General features: G+C 46.8%; 1 protein-coding gene across 1 annotated transcript in view; it reads left to right on the top strand.

The window, feature by feature from the left end:
• The window catches only part of LOC135902081 (uncharacterized), a 651905-nt gene that overhangs the window by 510443 nt on the left and 116794 nt on the right, over positions 1-24668 (top strand). Inside the window, exons 8-9 of the mRNA XM_070537064.1 lie at positions 18873-18977; positions 22973-23074. The gene's annotated coding sequence lies outside the window, so the exon portion shown is untranslated. The remainder of the gene's footprint in view (positions 1-18872; positions 18978-22972; positions 23075-24668) is intronic.

Raw genomic sequence — 24668 nt, 5'->3', positions numbered from 1 at the left:
GAAAACTAAAGTAATGTTTAACAGTCTCGGAAGAGAACAGCAGTTTACAATAGGCAGCGAGGCACTGGAACTCGTTAGAGAATACATCTACTTAGGGCAGGTAGTGACTGCGGATCCGGATCATGAGACAGAAATAATCAGAAGAATAAGAATGGGCTGGGGTGCGTTTGGCAGGCATTCTCAGATCATGAACATCAGGTTGCCATTATCCCTCAAGAGAAAAGTGTATAATAGCTGTGTCTTACCAGTACTCACCTACGGGGTAGAAACCTGGAGGCTTACGAAAAGGGTTCTACTCAAATTGAGGACGACGCAACGAGCTATGGAAAGAACAATGATAGGTGTAACGTTAAGGGATAAGAAAAGAGCAGATTGGGTGAGGGAACAAACGCGAGTCAATGACATCTTAATTGAAATCAAGAAAAAAAAATGGGCATGGGCAGGACATGTAATGAGGTGGGAAGATAACCGATGGTCATTAAAGGTTACGGACTGGATTCCAAGGGAAGGGAAGCGTAGCAGGGGACGGCAGAAAGTTAGGTGGGCGGATGAGATTAAGAAGTTTGCAGGGACGGCATGGCCACAATTAGTACATGACCGGAGTTGTTGGAGAAATATAGGAGAGGCCTTTGCCCTGCAGTGGGCGTAACCAGGCTGATGATGATGATGAAGTGCGAGGCCGGGCCGCCTTCCTTTACCGCTGCGCGGGAGCGGGAGGCTTTGAGCTGTTATCGCTAAGCGGCGTGTTAAGACCTCGCGGATATCGCCCGGAGAGCTGCTTCACTGAAGAGGGACCGGAATGCAACAGGCGTCCCACTGTCGAAATCGATGTAGCCAACGCGTTCGCGCCCTGTCCCTTTCTGCTTTGACGCTGCGCATGTTCGCGGCGTCTCTTTCCATGTCTAGCACTTGCGCTTTCCCTCTGGCACAACAGAGGTTGCACCATCGAAGGATACGTGTCTATCCAAGCCTAGTTACAGTCATGTCTAGCCACCGACCTAGGCACAGCCGTCATACCTGGCTTAACGATGACTGTATACAAAAGTATAATAACTACAGCTAAATCAAACATTTACCAAGTGAAATCAAAACTTAACCAGGCTAAACCAAGCTTTCGCTTTGCATATCCAGAGTTAGCTGTACAAAGCCTTAGCCAATTTCCCGTAACATAATTAAGATTTCCAAACAGGAAAATTGTGTACGCACTTTTTGGTGAAACATGGAAGATCCACGGTAGTGTGCCTCCGGCTCGGAGGCTGGCTGTCCCTTTGATATGTGTACCCAGTTTTGACAACAAAAAAAAAGCATACGTCCACTTATCCAAACGTATGCCAGCTTGCTTTAAGCATTTGATGCTTGTTCACTTCTGAAACGTCCGCGTAGCTTTAGAGCAAATGAAATCGCCCGCCTCCGAGTGGGGAGTGGTGATATTTCGTAAGCTGTCACTACCTTTTACTGACGTCGGGAAGTGAAATGGCACCCGACCGACAGCAGCATGGCTTTGTTCACAAAACGCAAAATTGCGGCCTTCGGGAAATGGAGGAACAATACCCTCTGCCACTCTTCGATAATGCTATCGATTTCCTTCATGCAGCCTTCTACTTCTCCGTTGACTTACGATCGGGATACTGGCAAATACCGATGCTCGCAACAAATAAACAAAAAACTGCCTTTGTGACCTCAGACGGCCTCTATGAATTTAATGTCATGCCTTTCAGTTTATGCAACGCGCCAGCAGCTCTTGAAAGGTTTGTGGACGCAAGGCTGCGCGGAATAAAATGGGGGATCTGCACTTGCTACCTCGCTGATGTAAATATTTTTGAGACAACATTTGTGTAGCACAATCAGCGACTTGGCGCCGTACTGGGCCCTATAAAAAACGCTGGACTGGTTTCAAATTTAAAGAAATGTGAGTTCAGTGAGCGCCACACTCTCGTGCTCGGTTTTCACGTCGACAAAGATGGTATTCGACCTGACCCTGAAAATATTGCTGCAGTGCACGATTTTAGCAGAGCAAAGAGGGCGAACGACCTCCGTAGGTGGTTTTCTTGGCCTGTGTTCGTACTTCCGCCTGTTTATTAAGAACTGCGCCCAACTTGCTCACCCACTCAAGTGCCTCTTTCATAAAGACAATCTCTACGTATGTACTACAGAGTGTGAGGACGCGTTCCGCCAGCTAAATTGTCTACAAACTTCTGGGCCTGTCTTGCGCTGTTTCCATCCCGAGTCCATGACTGAGCTGCACACTGACGTTAGGGGTGTGGGCGTTGGCGCCATCCTCGTTCAACTTCATCATGGATGCCAATACGTACGGAAGCGGGACACTGACGAGAACGGAGTGAAATTACGTCATCGCCGAATTGGAATGCCTGGCAGTCCTCTTCGGCATCCAGAATTTTCGGGCACATCTGTACGGTCGTCATTTCAAGACATTGACGGATGAACATCCCCTTTGCTGGCTTGTTGAACTGCGGGATGTTTCTGGACGGCCGGAAATTTGGGCGTTACGTCTTCAAAAAAATGGCTGTGGCTTAGCTAAGGTTAAGCCCAGGATGCGAAGCATACTAGCCTTTATTTTAGTTGTTGAACCACTGTTTAGCCTGGTGAACTGCTGTTGCTTGGCTATATTTGGTTCGGCTAGACGAAGAAACAACTCATGCGTTACTCTGCTTCGCCTTCAAGAGTGGAACGCGATAGCGTTCCCGTCGACCCGCCAAGGGGTGTAAGACAAGGGGCTACGGCGCAGCGACTACGCGCCCCGCATTGGACGCGGTGAGCGTCGAGCAACGCAGCGTTCGGCGCGGCAACGAAATGTGCACCTTAGCAAGCGACGCACGCCTGAGCCTTAGAAACAGCTCGTTTCTAAGGCAACACCACTTTCACTAGAGGCGCTTTTGTACCGCTTTGAAGCATCGTACTCGTGGCTCAGTGGTAGCGTCTCCGCCTCACACTCCGGAGACCCTGGTTTGATTCCCACCCAGCCCATCTTGCAAGAGTTGAGCCAAAGCCACCTAGAAACAAGCGCAGGTGCTTATATACCGCCGCGACGCCGCGAGCGACGGCGCGAGTTGTAGCCCCGTTTCTCCTCTGTCGTGACGTCACGGTGTCACGTGGTGTTGAAGGCGACACCGCCGCGCCTGAGAAGCTGGGTTGAGCTCTCGTAATATGCTTCGCATAAAATACAATTTTTCAGTCGACTACAATAGTGGTCTGTGACATACCGATGCCGACTGCTCGTCTCGTTCCCTGTCTCCACACTCCCACGCTAACGACGGCAACTTCGGCGATTGTCTTGCCAGCATTACCGAGTTTAATGACATCAGCACATTGAAATGTGAACAAGATGGCAATCCTACACTGGTAGCCCTATTTGTAGCAGCCCGTACTCCAAGTAAGAACGCGCCCTTCACGCTGTGCGACGACCTGCTTTGCAAAAAGAATTACTCTGCTGATGGTCGTTCGACGCTCCTAGTCGTTGCCGAACGCCTGCGCACTGCAATATTTCGCGGCATGCATTGTGGCATCAAATAGGGTCACGTGGGCTTAGCTCGCACGCTTCATCAATTACGCTAGGGCTTTTATTGGCCGACGCTATGGAAGAGTACAAGACGGTACAGGTTGAGGTTTCCAATGTCATAAGAAGGTGGTGACGCCTCCTGCAGGTTCTTCGCAACCAGTGAAACCACCTACTTTACAATTTGAAAAAGTTGTTAACGGTTTGTTTGACCCTTTTCCCAAGACCTCTATACCGGCCGTCGCTAGTTGATTGTGCGCACACACTGAGACTGCAGCGCTTACCTTTGCTTACGCCGCCGATGTGTTGCGCTTTCTGCTTCATTCTGTCATCCAGCGCCACGACGCTCCATTTTTCCTTGTGAGCATGGACCGACATTGCCCGACTACATTGTTGATATGTGCTGCACCTTTCCGATTCTACTTATCGCAATTCAGCGCCGTACCATCCACAAACAAATCGCGTCACTGAACGCACACATCGTGCGCTTGCCGCCATGATGTCACTGTATGTGTGACAACATATATGTTGTATCTGTATACAAGAAATGGGATGGCGTGCTGCCCTGCGTCCTGTACGCATGCATTACCGCCAAGCATGAAGTTACCGCGTATGCGCCTCTCTCTCTGTTGTACGCTCGCAGTCCCCTAACATTTTTAGATAAGGTTTTGCCATTCACACTCAAAGAAAACATATATTGCACAGATATTGTGTCGTGCCGAAGAAGCACGTCGGCTTGCTCGCCTAACACACTCTTCGAAAGTGCCAACCAAGGCACGCTATGACGCCCGGCATGCATGTGCCAGTTTCGCTCCAGGCTATCACATTCTATCGTGGACTCATCCACAGAAGGCCTGTATCTCAAGTGTATATCGAAGTATAGCGGTCTTTTTGTGAGAATCAACCGATTAAGTGATGTCAGCTACGTCATAGCAGCACTGACCTCAAATAATCGCCAGTTGCTGAAGACACAAGTGGTGCATGTGGACCATGAGAAACACTACAATCACAGGGTTCCAGAGTCAAGCACTACCAATCATGTGGTTCCCTAACATTCTCTGCTGCTAGGGAGAGCCGAAGGGGAGGAGATTAAGCAACTGTGCGCAGTGTAATAAATGCTTGACTGCCTGCAATTTGTCGTTTCTACACCCCCTCGATAATCTTCTAAATAAGCCCATTTAATCGGTTAGAATATTCACTGTCCCAGTGCCTCGAGTTGTCGATTAACAGCCAGAAGCTCAGATACTGTAGTGTCCGTTCTTTTCGTGAATTTCCTTAGCCCATGCAACGTAGTGCCTACTATTTCAAACCAATTTTTGCCTACCTAACTGGCATTAACTCCACGATAGACGAGCAATAGTAGTCATGCTATAATATCCAAACCATCTCCAGATCGTGTCCGCAGCTCTAGGTGGGGTTCTCGTAGCACCGCGTAATTGTAAGGTCATAAACAAGAGAAAGAACTGTCTCACTGAGGTGTTTCACTTAGGTGTACTGCTTGTGAAGTGCTCGCGAAAATTCTGACGATGCACCACGGAATTCTTCGGCTCTTGCTGACTACTTTCATTTTATTTCTGCTAGTCTCCGGCTGATTCAGCAGTCAAGGTGAGCTTGTAAGTTTTTTCATTGTTACAATATTTTCGGCGTATGATTCTTTTTGAAAGGAGAATCGTGGTTGCGACATACCAGTCTGCCTCGCAGCATACCTTCCAGAAGAAGCCTTGTACTCTCACTTTCCTCTTAGATATTTTGACAAATGCCTAACCTTCACATGTAGGAGCTTCGCTAGCTCAATATTTGGTACAAGAAACCGAAAGCACTGTTGAACTCTGCCACAGTACTTAGCGTAATAACAAATGCACCCGAGCTCCACACCGGTAGATTTTGCTCCATTATCAACGTTCAGCCGTGTGTTGGCATGAGAGTTAAAATGCTAGGAACATGCGTTTTTTTAGAGATTTGTTGTGAGCTAGTAAGCAAAACGCTAAATTACGCCTAAATCTGCTGCAAGTGGGGGCTTTTGTTGTGGAAAGATTTTATCATCCCAATCAGCGCAGCCAATACTAGCATCACTCATGCGTGTATGTGTGCGTGTGTGTGCGTAATCAAGGTGACCGGTGCATGTATGCATCTTATGAGGCAGGAACACTGCATGATATACCTTGTGCCCCAGCTTACGCCAGCCAAGGCGTTCAGACACAAAACAGTAATTGGAAAATGGGATGCACCAAACAGGAAAATAATTTGATCAGAAAGAATACCTGTATGGTAACATAGGGCTTCATAGAAAATTAATGGGAAAACTTATTACATGGGTGGGCTAACTTGAAACTGCGGTGGTTCGCAAACTTCAAAATTTGACATGGGCCAGTTTAATTACAGGGGTGTGCAAACTTGTCTGTAGGAGCCCAACATGAAATCCGTGGGTGGGGTGTGGGCCAGCTTAATTTTGGGGATGGGCCAACTTAATCTTAGCGGCGAGCCAAATTCAATTTTCGGGGATGGGCAAACTGAAATATGTGGTTGGGCCAAATTAAATTTGGGAGTGGGCCAACTTGAACTTTGTAAGTGGGTCAATTTGAAATTTGGGGATGGGACAGCCTAAATTTCAAAATTGCTGTACTGTGTTTGGTTGTCAAACCTCTGGCTACAGCACACTGCAGGTCCTCAAATCGGATTTCGAACCGTGTACTTTATTTCATTTTTTTTTTGGCGAACAGCTTGGCTAATGTTAATTGGGTCATCGTATTGATGCTGCAGAAAAGCAAGTTGCCGCTTTGCACTAGTTATCGCTGAAAATAAGCAAATGGAAGGGATGTGTTTTGGGAGCCTTTTAGAGCAAGCCACGACATTAAAAACGCGCAATTTGTAAACCACTGTTCCCCTAATCAATATCGCACGGAGCATTCTTCCCTACGACACTTTCACGAATGCTTCAATGCATCCAGACATGGACATAGTTACCACCGAGACGAGTCAGCACCGATATGTGTAGTCAGTGAAAACTTAATAAATACAACGTAATATGTACATTTTCGAACTAAAACAGAATTGGCATATATTCGCTAAACAATTAGGTTCGCTTAAACCTGCCGTCCAGCGGTTTCGCGTCCTTGAAATAACCATTTAATTCATATGGATCGGTTGTTGTGTCACTGGTTTGAGTACGAAATCTAAATTTTGCGCGTATTCGTTGGGCATACTCATGTCACTACTCACTCAAAGGTAATATTTCAGCTTGACGCAACTAGGTTGTTTTTCTGATAAGGTTCGCATTTACACTAGGTGGTTCACCTCTCATTCAGAGCTGAAGAGCAGTTCCGCTACATTTTTCTTGGGTGGAGCTCCTTTGCCATTCTTACTATAGTGTGAGCTAATCACGCACGATTGCAGTTGCTACGAGAAAAAGAATGCGGAAACTCCACTGGAGTTGTCTAAGTATGCATAAGCATACTCCCACACTTAGGTTGGCACATCCCCAAACTCTTAGTGCTCATCAAAATTTCAAGTTCGCCCACCCACGAAGTTCAAAGAATGCAATCCCCGAAATAAGGTTGGTGCCATATTTCAAGCTTACCCTAACCCTAATTTCAAGTTATCTCACTCCCAAAATTAGGCTAGCCTGACCGCATATTTTCAGATGGCGAACCCCGAAATTTTAATTTTGCTGCATATTTATTTGGGTTGGCCTATCCGAAGAATTAAGTTGGCCAAGTGCAATGTTGAGTTTTACCGAACCTCATATTTGAAGTTCGCCCACTCTCAAAGTTAAGCTTGCCCAGCCGCAGTTTTATGTTGGCCCACCGCCATGTTTCAGGTTGCCCACTCAAATTTTAACATCGCCCAACCCGAAGTTCGAGTTCACCCACATACAAATTTGTGTTGTCCCACGCCCTAAAATTCAAAGTTCGGGCGCTCCACATTTTAAGTTGGCCGATCCCCAAATTTAAGTTCGCCCTTCCCCAAATTTTGTATTACCCCCCCCTCGAAATTTCAATTTGGCCCACTTCTAAATTTCGTTTTCCTATCCTTATATTAGGTTGGCCTACTCAAACATTTTGCTTACTCCACTCTCAAACTTCGGTTGACATACCCCCGAATTCTCACGGTTGGCCTTTCAAATTGGCCTACCCCCAATAATAAGTTAGCACGCCCACAAATATTAAGCTTGCCAATGCAAAAATTTCAGATTTGGCAATCCTGAAATTTAAGCTTGCCCATCCCCAAATTTCGAATGCACCCGCTTACAAAGTTCAAGTTGGCCCACGCCCAAAGTTCATTTGGCCCAACCACAAATTTCAGTTTGGCTACCCCTGAAACTTTAATTTGGCCCACCACTAAATTTAAGTTGGCCCATCCCCGAAATTAGGCATGCCCACTCCCCGCCCTCAAATTTCATGTAGGGCCCCTACCTAATGTCAAGTTTGCCCACCCCTATAATTAAACAGGCCCATGTCAAATTTTGAAGTTCGGCAACCCCCAAATTTCAAGTTGACCCACCGCTGTTATAAGTTTTCCCATTAATTTTCTATCAAGCCCTATGTATCCATAAAGGCATACTCTCTGATAAAATAATTTCCTTTTTGGTGTGGATAAGTACTTCTCACCTACCAATCAGCTACCATTACACTGTTTTAAGATTAAATTTTTACTTCGCGAATTACGCATTTTTGTGCAGGTACAAAAGATTACACTGTTCGCATGAGTTTTCGAGTAACCTAGCTGGGGTACATGCCAAAGAATGCTAACGCATTGAAAAGCAACGCGATCCAGACATGCGCTGCACCCAACAAGATTTTCACACGCACGCCTGCATTATCGTTCAAGCTGCAGCCATGGGGACCAACCGGAGATCGTTATTCGAAACATGCGTCCAGTTAACGTTCAGTTTCGCCTTACATGTTCGGCCTAGGCCACTCCCACGACGCGAAACAGAAGGGCCAATTCCATGAGTCGAAACTGAACGCACACTGGAGGGACGCTTCGAACATTATATCCGAACGTGCACCTGATGGGAGCTCCGGGCGGCTCTTGCACCTCTCCACGCACATAACCCCACACATATTGTTCGCAAAGAGAGTAAGGCTGCTGTATTTAACACAGTGCCAGCGCCACCATTATTGGTTCATTGCGCGTGTTATACAGCCGTCATTTTGTCTGGTGCGTAGCGGACATGCACAGTTTTATATGTACGTGTGTTATTGCTTGTCGACAGAGCTAGGAAGAAGCAGGTTTCAGGTTATTATATTCATAACTTCTTCGTTCATTAGGCTTTATTATACCGAAGCTCTACCCACTGAGGACTGTCAATGGAGCCAAATGAACGTTGGCGCTTCTAACATACGTTACTTTGTTAAGCCTCCATTCTTGTTCTGGGTAGAGTGGAATTGGTGCAAGTGCATCAACATAGCGTTCAAGGCAAGTTCAGTACGCAGATTGAGCTGGGAATCTAATTAGACTTCCCTCGTATCTTTTAGGCTAGTGTCTTAATACAAAGTAAACGTATGTTTAAATGTGTGCTGTTGAAGAGTTTGCTACTAATATACCCAGGCAGAAAGTGGTGTGATGTTGAGGTTCGCACTGAAAGTGTCTTGTGCCGCCTGCTCTCATTGTGAATGCCAAAACTTGAAGCACTTTCCATAATATTTATTTAGAAGCCCAGTGTTTGCGCTAAATTATTATGCAGGTAAAATATTAGAGGTTGACTAATGGCGTTTACATTGAAAATATGGTATAGCGCGGTCGACATAGTGCGTTTTGCATTTGCTTCTGTTGCGATATTTTTGTCACATAAGTGGGAAGTCCGAACTAAGAAATTGGATAACCACTAATTGGTGTATGTTGGATCATGCGGGGTAGTGTGCCTCCGACTCAATGGCTGGCTGTAACATCAATATGTATACCCACTTTTGACGAAAATGAGCCCACAAGGATAAGTAGTACAGTGCATGAACATGAAGCTTGCGTGATATTACCCGTTGCGCTTGATAAAAAACAAACACCATTGTAGGCATCAAACTTGGTTGTAAGGCTTCACATCCCACTTATGTGATTAATTTCTGTTGCCGCCTGTCGTCATAAGGTGCAGATGAAAAAAAGAAAAAACAGCACGTCTCCGCAGATTGGATCCACGTCTGCCACTCCACCTTCCACGAAGACCGTCGCCGCAAGAACCACTACAGTGCGGCCTTTGGCTTGCCATGGCATTCACAAATGTATATTTCTTGCGCATGGGATTGGCAGCACCAGTTGTGTACGTTATTAGGGGATTCTATATATATATTTGGTCAGAAATGTTACTCATAGTGCGGTGAATCACCCAGTCACCAGCGAAACTGTGAATAATATAGGATAGTTGCAGTGGAAGATACTTAATGTATGATCTTTAAAGGAAGCGGTCCCAAGGCTAAGCCTTGATGGCCACTTGAATTAGCAAGAAGGGGTTTCTACGAGTGGTTACGGAAAAACACGAAATGGAAACGATTAGTTAGGAATCGTTTTATTGCGATAGGATTTATATGAACACATCTGTCGCATTCCTGCCGTCGGCGTCGCCGTCGCCGTCGCCGTGTGGTTCTGTATGATGTACAAGGGCGATAAAATTGACGTAATGCGCCGCACGCCATATGCGCAACTGAAAGCGTGCGAGGGTGAGCCGGCAGTTTGCGGCTCAATCTGCCCGCACGAAGTAAGAGAGCAAATACCAAACACACCGTCTTTCGTGGCGCTACAAGCAGTGGGGGAGAAGAGGGAAGGAAGCAAGGAGGGAGGGAGCGGGGAGGTGCTGCGGCGGCAACTGCGCATTTCGCAAACGGGTTCAAAGGGGCACTGACAATAGCGACTCAATCTAGGGCGCCATAAAGCAGGAATGATGGAGGCAGCGCGGGAAGGAATGCGTACTTTGCACGATTGCGTGCGGTCACGCGCGATGTATATTGAAAGGGATCTGCTGATGGCTCATAGCTGTGTGCGCGCTGTATTCTCGCCGCTTCTGCGGGGAAGCGATGCACCGCATGAAGGACACTTCACTTGGTGCTGCTTCCGCACTTGCTCGCACCGGCATTTTGACAGCGAGGGTCCGCGCTTATTGAGTGTGATGTGTTCATGTTTGCCTGTGCGCGCTGACACCATAATTGCTCATTCAGTTAGCGAATGTTTCCAGGTTTATATGGCCGATAAAACTACCATCTTTACTTCTTATAACTGTCTACTATAATTGCTTTGCTAAATGCTGTAACAGCTTCGCTAAATGCGAAGCTGTTACTTTTTATTGATTTCACTGCATGAGAGTAAGTTCAGTCGAGATAATTTCCATAGTAAGCGGTGATAAGAAAATTTATCACTGTATTTGGAGTCGTCTAAAAATATAATATCAGTTTGAAGTTTATTGTGAAGGTTAATGCGCCATTAATTAAGGTACATTGGTAGCTGTAGTTACACTAAGGTCCCTTACGACAACCGCCTTGAGAACGGCGAAAGAAACTTACAGGGTCTAAGAAGTTATTGCTATGAGAATGTATAAATATAACCCCCAATGCTTTTATCGTTGCTTCTTTTTTCTTCTCCTGCGGACTTCGCCAATTTTGCAGATTCAGAAACCAACTTTTAGCAAGGCTGCCTTTTACCCGCTGTTGCAATAGGAATTTCAATTCTGTGTGATTACATTACTTGCTATATATATATATATATATATATATATATATATATATATATATATATATATATATATATATATATATATATATATTATTGCAGGAAGAAAGCAGGCCCATGAGTGTAAAATAATGTATATTTACAACTGAGGTATATGGCGTTCAGGCAGCTGCCAGACTTCGTCTTCCTCTAGTCCAATTCAACTTCTTCCTTCTCTTCACCAACATCACCCGTAACATCACCCGCCCGGCGGAGTAGCTCCGTCCCGGTGCAAGTTATAGCGCCTTAATGGGGGGACATAGGGCTTGAGCCTAACGACGTGAACAACATCGCTGGTGAAGTTGGGAGCCACTGAAGCCTTACCGACTGGGGCGATCTCGTATGTCAAGTCGGATAGTTGGCGTAAGATCTGGTACGGAACATAATAGCAGGAAAGTAGTTTTTCTGACATGCCGACGCGACGTGAAAGCGTCCGGAGAAGGACAAGAGAACCAGGTTAAATGTGGGTTTCTCGGTGCCGAAGGTCGTAGCGTCGCTTTTGAGAAGCTTGCGAGACTGTGAGGCGATGACGGGCGACTTCTCGCGCCTGGGCGGCTAAGTCAATAGCATCACGAGCGTAACCAGTGCTGGGTGATTGTACTGCGGAAGGTAGCAACGTATCGAAGGGCAGTGTGGGGTCGCGACCATACAACAGGTGAAATGGTGCAAATACGGCAATGTCGTAACGGGACGGGTTGTATGCGAAAGTGATGTATGGTAAAGCGACGTCCCAGTCGCGGTGATCGTCGGATACGTACATGGCCAGCATTTCAGTTATCGTGCGGTTGAGTCGCACGGTGAGGCCATTCGTTTGAGGGTGGTAGGCTGTAGCAATGTGGTGTTCTGTGGAACAGAAGCCGAGCAGATCATCGACGACCTTCGATAGAAAGTAGCGGCCGTGATCCGTCAGTAACTGGTGAGGGGCGCCGTGGTGCAGGATGACGTCGTATAGTAAGAAGTTGGCGACATCTGTAGCGCAGCTGGTTGGTAGAGCTCGTGCGATGGCATATCTGGTGGCATAATCGGTTGCTATAGCAATCCATTTGTTTCCTTTGATGGAAACTAGAAAGGGGTGAAGGAGGTCTAGGCCCACACGGAAGAAGCGCTCTGTAGGGATATCAGTTGGTTGCAGCAAACCAGCGGGAGGCATAGCAGTCGACTTCTGGCACTGAAACAGGTCGCAAGAAGCGACATAACGGCGCAATGAGCGATAAATGCCGGGCCAGAAGAAGCGGCGCCGCAGCTGGTCGTACGTACGAGTGATGCCCAGATGTCCGTGAAGTTGCTGTAGCCCGGCGAGTCGAAGGTGCTTGGGATCGACTAGGAGGAGCTCCGGGCCGTCAGGCCGAACGCTACGACGGCATAGAGTTCCATAGCGCAAGGTGACCATCCGGAGGGACGGGTCATTGGGCGAGGAGCTCAGGCGTTCCTTAAGCGTTCGAAAAACAGGATCTTTGCGCTGCTCGTCGCCAATATGGAGGAAGCCGGAGAAGGATAGACCACTGATGTCCGATTCTGCATCGGTATCGTCCGGTTGATCCACGGGATTGCGCGACAGGCAGTCAGCGTCTTTATGCAGGCACCATGACTTATACATAATACAAAATGTATATTCTTGTAGACGCAATGCCCAACGTGCAAGTCGTCTAGTTGGGTCCTTCAAAGAGGAGAGCCAGCAGAGGGCGTGATGATCGGTTACGATGCAGAAGCCCCGACCGAGAAGGTACCGCCGAAATTTCGCGACCGCCCATACGAGCGCGAGCAATTCTCTCAGTAATGGAATAATTTCGCTCGGGCGTGGGAAGAAGGCGGCTAGCGTAAGCGATGACACGATCTCGGCCCTGTTGACGCTGAGCGAGGACAGCGCCGATGCCATGACCCCGCGCGTCAGTTCGTACTTCAGTGGGCGCAGAAGGGTCAAAGTGTGACAGATGTGGGGAAGTTGTAAGCCGCTCAATCACGGTAGAAAAGGCTTTCTCCTACAGTGGTCCCCAAGAGAAAGAGACGTCCTTCATAAGAAGGTCAGTGAGAGGGTGAGCGATGTCGGCAAAATGTTTCAAAAATCGCCGGAAATAAGAGCACAAGCGCAGGAAACTACGGACATCGTTTGTTGAACATGGTACAGGAAACTTTTGCACGGCGTGAACTTTCTGTGGATCAGATTTGATTCTGGCGGCGTTTGCGAAACGACCGAGCATGTTTTCACTGCGATCACTGCGACCGAAATGGCACTTGGATGAGTGTAGCTGAAGGCCAGCCCTGCGAAGCACGGAGAGTATGGTTGTGAGGCGCCGCAGGTGACTCTCAAAATTCGGCGAAAACACAATCACATCGTCGAGGTAACGGACGCATGTAGACCACTTCAAGCTGCGCAAGAGAGAGTCCATCATGCGCTCGAATGTAGCTGGCGCATTGCATAATACAAAGGGCATGACTGTAAATTGGTACAGACCATCCGCTCATACCAAGGCGGTTTTCTCGTGGTCCATCTCATCGACGCTAATCTGCGGATAGCCGGAGCGGAGGTCAATTGATGAACAGTATTGGCATCCGTAAAGGCAGTCAAGCGCGTCATCAGTGCGAGGCAGGGGATAAACATCCTTCTTTGTTATCCTGTTAAGGTGACGGTAGTCAACGCTGAAGCGCAACGAATGTTCTTCTTTCTTTACTAAGACAACCGATGTTTCCTACGGGCTACTGGTAGGTTCAATGATGTCTTTGTCCATCATCCTGTCTACCTCTTTCTGTATGATGGCCCTTTCTGTTGCGGAAACACGATATGGCCGCCTATGAATGGGGCTGGAGTCACCGGTGTTGATGTGATGTGTGACAACAGATGGCTGGCCTAGTGGACGGTCGTCCAAATCCAAAATGTCCCGATAAGATGACAGGAGGTGACGAAGAGCTGCTGTTTGCTCGGAAGGAAGGTCAGGGGCGATCATATTAGAAACATCGTCCGCAGGCCTCCAGTACGGAGGAGTGGATGACAAAGGCCCGTTGGTACTAAGGAAGGATTCAGAGGTCAAAGAAGAAACCTCAAATTCTTCCAAAAGAGTGATATGCGCTATGCCGATACCGTGTGGCAGCACATGCGATGAAAATCCAAAATTGAGGATGGGCGCGTGAGTGCAGTTTTCGCGGATCCGGATTAAGGTGCTCGGCATGGCAATATTGCGCGACAAAACCACGTCAGTAAGCGACGACATGACGTACTCGCCATCAGATACGGATGGACAGGGCGTTAGGAGGACATTTGTAGCCGCTTGTGGAGACAGTCTTGCAAACTCTGCAGAGCATAAGTGGTGTGTAGCACAAGTTGTTGCGTCGGCAGTAAGTGGCACATTCAACTGTACAACACCTGCGGAGCAGTCAATTTGGGCAGAGTGCTTCGAAAGGAAGTCAAGGCTGAGAATTAGGTCGTGCAGACAGTTTTCAAGGACGATAAAGAAAAGATAATGGTCACACGTGATGTGCACATTCCAAGGACAGGTTAAGTACTCTCATCGACGACTCACACAGAGCCCGGTAAGGTGGGTGTCAGAACCTTTTTGAGCCTTCGGCGGACAGCAGCACTCATAACTGAAAGCTGCCCTCCTGTATCAACAAGAGATCTAAGAGGAACGCCATAAACTTCAATGTCCAGTAGGTTTCCACATGTAGGCAGGATCAACAGAGGATTTGTGGGCCGGGTCGGAGTTGCAGCTTCACCTCCGGGAGCTGCACCACCTAGTTTCCCAAAGTGAAGCGACCGGTGGCAGAAGGGGACGAAGAGCGGTGAACGACAGGCGAACGGGACCTACGACCTTGCCGAGACGGGGAGCGGCTGGATTCTCGTGGAGCATTGTCAGCGTTTATATTCCTAGTCGGCGTATAGGTCGAGAAAGTACGATTGTTTGGTACTTGGCGGTAGTGACTCGGAGACGACCACCGAGGAGGCGACGACCAGTGGTTGCGGCAATGACGGGTGATGTCTCCAATACCGGAGAGATTAAAGCAGATGGGTTTATCCTCCGCTGTGCGCCAGTCAGGTGGGTTGCGACGTAGTGGCGGAAAGCTATGCGTCTGAGAGCGAGTGGCAGGAGAAATCTGTTATGTGTTTGCATGGCGGACCGAGGTGAGGGACGGAATGCCCAGACTTACTATTTCCTCCCGAACGACCGCTTGTATAAGGGAGATACCGGGCACGCTTTCCCGACAGTCGGAACGAACTGGAGCCGGAGCTATGGCCTCAAGCTCACGGCGAGGGATGCGCGTGATATCCTCCGGGCCTGTGGGCTGAACGAACCGCGGCGGGTCTTCGCAAGATGTCGCGGCGGTATTGGGCAATCGGTCGAAAGTTTGGGCGACGCGGCGGCCCTTCGCTTGTTCGAAGTGCCGGCACTCGTTTATAATTCCATCCGCAGTGGCACAATCCCTGCACATCAGTAGATTGAAGGCATCGTCTCCAATACCTTTCAGTATGGGACCAATCTTGTCTGCCTCGGTCATGTTGTTATCAGCCTTGCGACGGAGGGCCAGCACATCCTGTATGTGCATGGACATAGGATTCTGTGGACGTCTGAGCGCAGCACGCAAGTTCTTTTTTTACTGCCAGCTGGCGACCGAAAGGTCTGCCATACAGGTCCCGCATTTTCTCTATGCAAACATCCCAGCTCGTTAGGTCAGCTTCGTGTGTGTCGTACCATTGCGTCACAGTTCCTCTTAGATAAAATATTACGTTTGCTAGCATCATTGTTGGATCCCATCTGTTGTCGCACACTCGCTCGTACATCGTAAGCCAGTCCTCGACGTCGGCGTTGTCCGTGCTACAAAATGTCCCTGAGTCCCGCGGATGAGTGAGGAGGACCGTCGGCACGGGCTGCTGAGGTGTTGTCGCTTGTGTCGGTTGATTTGCTATTGTGGCGGCAGGTAGATGACGTCCGCAGCGAAGTTCCGTGATTGTACCCCGCCCCTTCCAACAAAATGTTGCAGGAAGAAAGCAGGCCCACCAGTGTAAAATAATGTATATTTGCAACCGGGTTATATGGCGTTCAGGCAGCCGCCAGACTTCGGCTTCCTCTAGACCAATTCAACTTCTTCTTCTACTTCACCCTAACAATATATATATATATATATATATATATATATATGCGTCTTTGAAATTTTACCTTTTGTAACGCTTCTCGGCAGTCGTTAAGGATTTTTTAAAGAAGTACTCATTCATTCGCACGCATTTCACTTCGCCAGAACAGTATCCCTAATGTCCCCACATCCACCACACATGAACTTTGTCTAAGACCAAGTTAACTCGTGACATTATTAAGCATAGCTGACAACAGCAGCAGGACACTCTCAAACACTTGCTGAATAATTTTTTGTGAAAGCTGGGTTTCATCGGCACTCGCTCAAATGAACTTTTATACAGGCTGCATTTGTATCGCATGGAATTTTTCACACCAATTGCCTTGGTGTTCTCCTTACTTTCGCTAAATTTTGTCTCAGTTGGAATTGTATATATGCTATGGAGGCGCGCAAAATTTCGCGGTGCTCATAGAACACGCTTTCAATATTCCAGAGCGCTTTCATACCTCATGTATTAAACCCACAATAACCGACACACTTTGACCTTCACCTTCACAGAACCTATGTAATGTCCCTCATTTCTGCCTCATATAAACAAGGTCCCTTACTACAGTTCACCGAAGAAAGTGGGAAACCAACTACTAATCTCCTTTAACGCATAATGATAACGGAAGAAGACAAAGGTTCGGTAGTGCTTTACAAAGTTTCTGGTTAAGGCAGGAACTGAAAAGATTAAACACACATTTCGCAAACTTCCTCAATGTCTCATCAAACTTGAAATCGGCTTCTCGTTCAGTTGTTTAGGACTTCGTGGAATATTGCGATTAACCGCAGTATGCAAGTAGGGATTGATTGATTACGTAATTTTCTAGAAAGGCTCAAACAAACCTGTACACATTCAAAAATTATAATTCATCACTGAGAGCGTAGTTTCTACAGGAATTAAATGTAGCTAACGTGCCTCAAGTAGTTCGCTGAGGAGAATGTGAAAACCAACTACACACATCGCACAACGTATGAAAATTGGGATAAGATGAACATAACATTCAATAAACAGTTTCAAAAGACTTCGTTATTCACTTCATTACACTGGCTTCATTACTTCGACAGTCACTGTGTATCGGCCAAGATCTTTCTCTTTGGTCTATCGGCGTTTCTTAGAACCTATTTCGGCCTCAGGTCTTCGAGCAGCTTCGATCATGCGTTGATAGCACGTTTGTTGACTGCATTGTTGCTATGCGCAAGCGTCTAATCACAAGGTGTTTTGACACTCAAGAGATCACGTTTTTTCTAAAGGTGGTTTTCTGTGTTCTATAACTACTCAGTTTCAATTTTTATCCGAAAATGTTCAAATTTCTCGTACTGCAGGACTAAAAAGATATACTTGTTACGGAATATGGAAACTGGTAATACATCAACTCTTCAGTAGCTACAAGCATTCCATTGTCAGTAGCTGTGTAAGTGCGGTCAATTAAGTATTTTAAATATAGTGTTTCCCAATAGAAAAAAAAAACGGAACACACAACCTGTTTTCAAACGGGCTCAGTAATCTCGTTCCTGAAACAGGGCGATTTTCCAGTGTTCTATATTTTGCATTTTTCTTCGATGGACGCAAGAACACCCAATAATACGTATCGAAATACCTTGCTCCAGTAGAATAAAAGGCTGGGAAAGACCTGAGTTCGCATTCTTAGTCGATAACCGTCAATCTGTCTAAGCGCATGAGCTTTAATTTAAAAAGTGAGCGATCATATTTATTTAAAGGCACAGCTTTAGTGGGGTACTGACGCTACGGGTGATAAAGGCCATGTATATAAATTATCAGGGGCTGACTAATTGCTCTTGCATTCCATATATGGTAGCTGAGGTTTTTTAGCGCACGAAAGGGATGAAAGACAGTGGCAAGACGCGGTCACAGCGCTTACTTCCAACAATTGTTTTGTTCCACGAAGCGGTACACATATATATAGGTAACACCCACCACCGTACGCATGCGCATATGCACTGATTTCTAATCAAATGAGACAGCAACGAGACATGTGTTAGAGAAAGTTAAGATGATATCAAAGATGAAAGAACGACCATGCATAGTCAAAATAGTCACGTGATGGAGATGACATTTTATTCTTGCAATTACAAAAAAAATTTGGCTATGCATGGTCGTTCTTCATCTTTGATATCATCTGAACATTCTATAACACATTCTCGTTGCTGTCTCATTTAATTAGAAATCAGTACATATGCGCATGCGTACGGTGGTGTGCGTTACCTATATATATGTATATATAATATATATATATATATATATATATATATATATATATATATGCACCGCTTCATGGAATACAACAATTGTTCGAAGCTTGCGCTGTGTCCGCGTCTTGCCACTGTCTTCCTGTCCCTTTTCGTGCGCTAAAAAACCTCAGTTATGGAATACCACCATGCCCTAACCTACGCTCTTTCATATATGGTAGATAGCGGTCGACTTTATGAGTTTTCCGTTTGCATTTGGTGTGGTGTTTCAAAGCGAAACCTTTACGAACCTTGTCGATCCCAGTTTCATTGTCATCGCGAATTTGACGTTCACTTGATCGCATGTGCGCAGTAGGCTTGGCAACGCATCACGTGAGCCGCCACGCCGACCTCCGGCGCCGCCACCTGACCACGTGACTCCCGGCTTGCTTGCTAAGAGGATCTCCACGTTCGCATAGTAAGTGCGAGCTTGGCCATGGACAACTGCGAGGCCGGGCCGTCTTCTTTGAGCGTTGTGTGGAACAGGAGGCTTTGAGCCGTCGTCGCTAATTGGCGTCTGACCACCTTGCGGATACCGCCCGGCGAGCTGCTTCACTGAAGAGGGTCCGGAATGCAACAAGCGTCCCACCGTCGAGATCGATGCAGCGACCGCGTTCGCGCCCTGTCTGTTCGTGCTTCGACGCTGCGCATGTTCGCGGCGTCTCTTTGCATAGCTAGAATGCGGAAACTCCACTGGAGTTGTCTAAGTGTGCATAAGCATACTCCCACATTTAGGTTGGCACACCCAAATATTCCTAGAGGTGGCCCATATTTCGAGATGCCCCACCCGCAAATTCCAGACTGGCCACCCATCAAGTTCAAGAAATTCCATCCCCGAAGTTAGCCGACCAAGCCGACGTTGGCCCACCATCAAATTTCAAGTTGACGCAAACCCAAATTTCAAGTTAGCCTACCCCCAAATTTAGCCTGGGCCGACCCCAAATTTACTATGGCGAACCCTGAAATTCTAATTTCGCCTACATTAAAATTTGGGTTGGTCCATCTCCAAAGTTAACTTGGCCTAGTGCCAGGCAGAATTTACCCCTAACTCAAATTTCGAGCTGACAGTCTCTCCAACTTTAGTTTGCACACTCTCAAATTTAAATTCGCCATGCCCCAATTTTAGGTTAGCCTACCGCCATATTTTAGGTTGCCAATCAGATTTCAAGTTCGCTCACCCTTCAAATTTGAGTTCACCCACCTTGAAATTTGTGTTGTCCCTCCGCCTAAAATTCAAAGTTCGGCCGCACCAAAGTTTAAGTTGGTCCATCCCCAAAATTAAGTTGGCCCACACCCAAATTTTCAGTTACCACCCCCCCTTCCCAATTTTCAATTAGTCCCAATTCTAAATTTCGGTTTCCCATCCCTATATTTGGGTTGCCTTGCCCAAAAATTTTGGTTACTCCACCCCCAAACTTCGGTTGACATGCACCCAAATTTAAGTTGGCCTACCTCCCAATTTCAATTTCGCCTACCCATAATTTTGTGTTCACACGCCCATAAACTTTAAGCTTGCAAACCAAAAAAATTCAAATTGGGCAATCCTGAAATTTAAGCAGGCCCATCCACAAATCGTGAACTGGCGCACCTACAAAGTTCTAGTTCGCCTTGCACCCCCGAAATTCCATTTGGCCCAACCAGAAATTTCAGTTTGCACACCCCCCAAAATTATATTTGGCCCACCGCTAAACTTAGGTTGGCCCATCCCCAAGATTTAGCAGGCCCACTCCCCAACCACAAATTTTGTGTTTAACGCCTACCTAACCTCAAGCTGGCCCACCCCAATATTTAAGCTGGCCCATGTCAACTTTTTAGGTTGGCCAACCCTCAAATTTCAAGTTGGCGCATCCCTGTTATAAGCTTTCCATTAGTTTACTATGAAGTCCTCTTAAGTCCTATGTATCCAAGCCACGAAAAAAAGCTATGGCTGCGTAAGCTAGTGCAGATCACTTCAGAACGGAACGCCTCACCCGACAGGTATACTTTTGAACGCGAGGCACACTTAAAAAAATACATGCGTAAAATGTGCCGAATACAAACCAAATAGTCGCCCTGTATTGATAAAGGCCATCACAGGGACTCGCACCCAAGGTCGTCTTCACCCGCAGAGATTGTTCCATCACTGCACTTTGTGTCCACTACGAGGTTCGCCGTCACTTGTTCCAGAGTGTAAACAACATCATCATTGAAATGATCCACTTTCCTCATCGAGTCTTATTAGCCTAGAACATGCTGTTCGTACTTCCACTTACCAGCACTGACTTGGCAAACCAGGGGCTCCACGTCTCGCATCTCGAATCTACTGTTTTTCCTCACTACGAAACCTTTGACGTCATCCCTTGCCAGCTCTATCGGATTCAATTGGCAGTGATAGGTTGGCAAGCGCACAATGAGGTGGCCCAATGCTGCAGTGATACAGTCCACTCCGTATCGGTATTCACTCGTGTGAGTGTTTTTGACGAGCTTTATGAGCTAAGCCTTTGCCGTGTCCTGGCCATAAACAAAACCCTTTGCAGAAAGCCAGTCCTGTGTTTTCTTGTTGAGGTCGCCAATTCGCGGCACTTCTTCCTGCTTCATGGAGTGACAAGCTGCATTGTCCATACGAAATCGAGGTGGGAGAAGCGGCAGCAATTTCTCTGCAAACACTTTTCGTAGTGCTGTACATTTATCTCCTCATAAGGTGCAATGTAGTATTTCTTCATTGGATTTAGCGGAAAGCGAAAGACAAAGTTTCGTACTAAAGCCATGGAGCTTAAAATAATCGAGGTGTAAGCCTACTGGTGGGTGTTAAGTTCCATCAATACGCACTGCAATACCTACTATAGTGACTAGACTAGGGAACAGAATGTGCAATGAGCACACTATTTGGCGCGACGCCAGGACACCATTGCCGCGCGCTTCGTAGCGTCCAGTCTGCTGCAACAGGCTGGGGAGATGGAGTGTAGGCATAATGTAAGGCTATCCTGATGTCACTGCTCAGTCAGAGGTATTATTCTAGCTTAAAACAACTAGGTTTATTTACTGATTAGGCAATATTTTAGCCAATATAGCTTGGTCGGCTAGCCGACCAAGCTCATTAAGCTGTCAGAGGAGTCCAAACTGGTTCAGATCACATTAGGAAATGGCGAACAGGCCCGCTACGCTTTTGTGAGTGGAGCTTCCTCGTAATCATTAGGCTGTCACCGGCTAAATCTTTACCTAACGACCCACACCTGCTTATGAAAAATAGCAACGAGCACCGTACAGACCATGTACTATTCAACCGCTTCACCCTCATGCTTGCATTGGCGTTCGAACACTAGCCATGGTGGGAACTCCGGGTGGTTCCTACGTGCCTCTACACGCAACATGAACACGAACGTTTTGTATGCGAAGAGGTTGCTGCAGCCGCATTCAACACTGTGCTAGTGCTTCCACTTATTCATTTATCACAAGTGTTTTACGTCACTCATTTGTTCTGCTGCGTGGCAGACATGTTTAGTTCCATGTGTGCATATGTCATGGCTTGTTGACCTAGCGAGGAAAAGGACCCCTTCCTCCACTGACTCAAAATTTGTTCTGATGTGTGGGCGTTCCAGGTGATTGCCACCATCGCCTTCACGAATACGTCACGCATATCGGCATTATCACGTCCCATGTGTTTAGAAAAAACTTTATTTCAACAAGAGACCATGCGAACAGTGAGTCACAATCACGGCACAATTCCACCAGGATGATAACATATACAAATTACCCAGCATTCTATACACGGTATATATTCAAAGAAGTGCCCGAGTTCATACTCACTATACTAGGGGAAATTTCTTGACGCATACCAATACGAGCAATGGTACTCCAATAGTACTTTCGCCATCTGTACTGTCAATGGAGCCGAATGATAACGCGCGCTGCTAACGTACGCTACATTAAAAAGCCCTCATGCTTATTTTGGTTAGCTCGCCAGTTTTCCTCGTGCATCAAAGCATGGCTAGAAGCAAGTTTAACATGCACATTGAGCTTTGAAGTTGCTCAGCCTTGCTTGAAATCTTTTAAGCTAATGTCTAATGAGAACTGAATATACGCCTGAAACTTTCCGGTTCAAGTGTTTGCTACTAAAGTAGTCAGAAAGAAGCTGGTGTGATATCGAGGTCACTGTCTAAGCGCAAGAGCTTGAAGAAGTTAACGATCATATTTATTTAAAAGCACAGTTTTAGTGGGGTTCTGACGCTACGTGTGATACAGGCCATGTATATAAATTATTAGGGGTGGACTAATTGCTCTTGCCTTCCATATATGTTAGATAGCGGTCGAATTTATGTGTTTTCTGATTGCATGTGGTGCGGTGTTTCATAGCGAAAACTTTACTAACCTTGTCGATCTGAGTTTTATTGTCATCGCGTATTTGACGTTCACTTGATCGCATCTGCGCCATAGGCTTGGCAACGCATCACGTGACCCGCCACGCGAAGCTCCGGCGCCGCCACCTGAGCACGTGACTCCCCGCTTGCTTGCGAAGAGGATCTTCGCTTTCGCATAGTAAGTGCGAGCTTGGCCATGGACAACTGCGAGGCCGGGCCGTCTTCTTTGAGGGTTGTGTGGGGCGGGAGGCGTTGAGCCGTCGTCGCTAATCGGCGTCTGACCACCTTGCGAATACCGCCCGGTGAGATGCTTCAAAGGAGAGGGTCCGAAATGAAACAAGCGTCCCACCGTCGAGATCGATGTAGCCACCACGTTCGCGCCCTGTCTGTTCGTGCTTCGACGCTGTGCATGTTCGCGGCGTCTTTTTGCATGGCTAGAATGCGGAAACTCCACTGGAGTTGTCTAAGTGTGCATAAGCATGCTCCCACATTTAGGTTGGCACACCCCAAAATTCCTAGTGCTGGCCCCAATTTCAAGATAGCCCACCCCCAAATTCCAGATTTGCCCAACCACGAAGTTCAAGAAATTCCATCCCCGAAGTTAGCCGACCAAGCCGACGTTGGCCCACCACCAAATTTCAAATTAGCCCACCCCCAAGATTAGGCTAGCCCAACCGCAAATTTTAGGATGGCGAACCCCGAAATTTTAGTTTTGCCTACATATAAATTTGGGTTGGCCCCTCTCCAAAGTTAGGTTGGCCTAGTGCAAGGCTGAATTTACCCCTAACTCAAATTTCGAGGTGACAGTCTCTCCAACTTAAGTTTGCACACTCTCAAATTTAAATTCGCCATGCCCCAATTTTAGATTAGCCTACCGCCAAATTTTAGGTGGCCAACTCAGATTTCAAGTTCGCTCACCCCCAAATTCGAGTTCACCAACCTTGAAATTTGTGTTGTCGTTCTGCCTGAATTTCAAAGTTCGGCCACTCCAAAGTTTAAGTTGGTCCATCCACAAAATTAGGTAGACCCACCACCAAATTTTCAGTTACCGCCCCTCCCCCTAAATTTCAATTTATCCCAGTTCTACATTTCGGTTTGCCCATCCCCATATTTAGGTTGGCCTGCCCACAAATTTTGGTTACTCCACCCCCAAACTTCGGTTGACAAACGCCCAAATTTAAGTTGGCCTACCTCCGAATTTCAAGTTGGCCTGCCCCTAATTTTGTGTTAGCCCGCCCACAAACGTTAAGCTTGCCAACAAAAGAATTTCAAATTGGGCAATCCTGAAATTTGATCAGGCCCATCCAAAAATTTTGAATTGGCCCCACTACAAAGTTTTAGTTGGTCTCCCACCCCCCAAATTTCGTTCGGCCCAATCACAAATTTCAGTTTGCCCACCCCCGAAAATTCAATTTGGTGCTAAACTTAAGCTGGCCCATCCACAAGATTTAGCAGGCCCACTCTCTACCCACAACTTTCATGTTGGGCGCCTACCTAATCTCAAGCTGGCCCACACCTATACTTAAGCTGGCCCATGTCAAACATTTAAGTTGGCCAACCCTCAAATTTCAAGTTGGCGCACCGCAGTTATAAGCTTTCCATTAATATTCTATGAATTCCTATAAAGTCCTATGTATCCACACAGGTATTCTCTCTGATGAAATTAATTTCTTCTCACTTCTAGAGCTACCAATCATCTGCAATTACAGTGTTGTAATGATTAAATGTTTACTTCGTGAATAACGCATTTTTGTGCAGATATTAGGCATTAC

This window comes from Dermacentor albipictus, chromosome 4 (assembly GCF_038994185.2).
Source record: "Dermacentor albipictus isolate Rhodes 1998 colony chromosome 4, USDA_Dalb.pri_finalv2, whole genome shotgun sequence".
NCBI classification, from domain to species: domain Eukaryota; kingdom Metazoa; phylum Arthropoda; class Arachnida; order Ixodida; family Ixodidae; genus Dermacentor; species Dermacentor albipictus.
Note: the sequence above shows the minus strand (reverse complement) of the source record. Positions and strands in the feature narration are given on the sequence as shown.